Below are 633 nucleotides of genomic sequence, written 5' to 3'. Positions count from 1 at the left end.
AATACACTATATTTGTAAAACGCTAAGTTAACAAGAAAAGTTTTTCCTTCCTTCTGAAAAATTCATTGATCCTAAAAGTAAAATGATTTCGTCTCAGAACCGAAACCATTTAAAATATTTACTTGCTCATCTCTTTCGATAAAGAAGTTTGCTTAAAACTCTTTTTATAATCGTTTCGATTTATATTTATGACTAATTCTCTCATAGTTACAATAGCCCCCCCCCCCCATGTTTTATCTTCTATTATATTATCAAAGTCTAATATGTAATAATAGCCTTTCGGTATGTATATATATATGTGTGTGTGTGTGTGTGTGTATTGGTTTCAACGCTAATAACAAAAAATATCTTCCGATCTAATTAATTAAAATGAAGCAGTGAACCGGGTCTCTAACACGTTGATAGCAAGTAGTGAACATCGATTTTCTGCATCTGAATTGACAAATGTTTATCAAGTAGCTTGAGACTCTATTAACGATAATTGAATATTAGTAAGAACTGGTGATTTCCATTGGAATGTTTCTCTTTACCTTTTCCTTTCTCCTCCTCCCCTCTCTCTCTCTCCCTCCCTCTCTCTCTATCGTTTATTTTAATATTCCTATCTCTCTTTTACCATTGTCGCGCTTTCAACTC

This window comes from Octopus sinensis, linkage group LG1, assembly GCF_006345805.1.
Source record: "Octopus sinensis linkage group LG1, ASM634580v1, whole genome shotgun sequence".
NCBI classification, from domain to species: domain Eukaryota; kingdom Metazoa; phylum Mollusca; class Cephalopoda; order Octopoda; family Octopodidae; genus Octopus; species Octopus sinensis.
Note: the sequence above shows the minus strand (reverse complement) of the source record.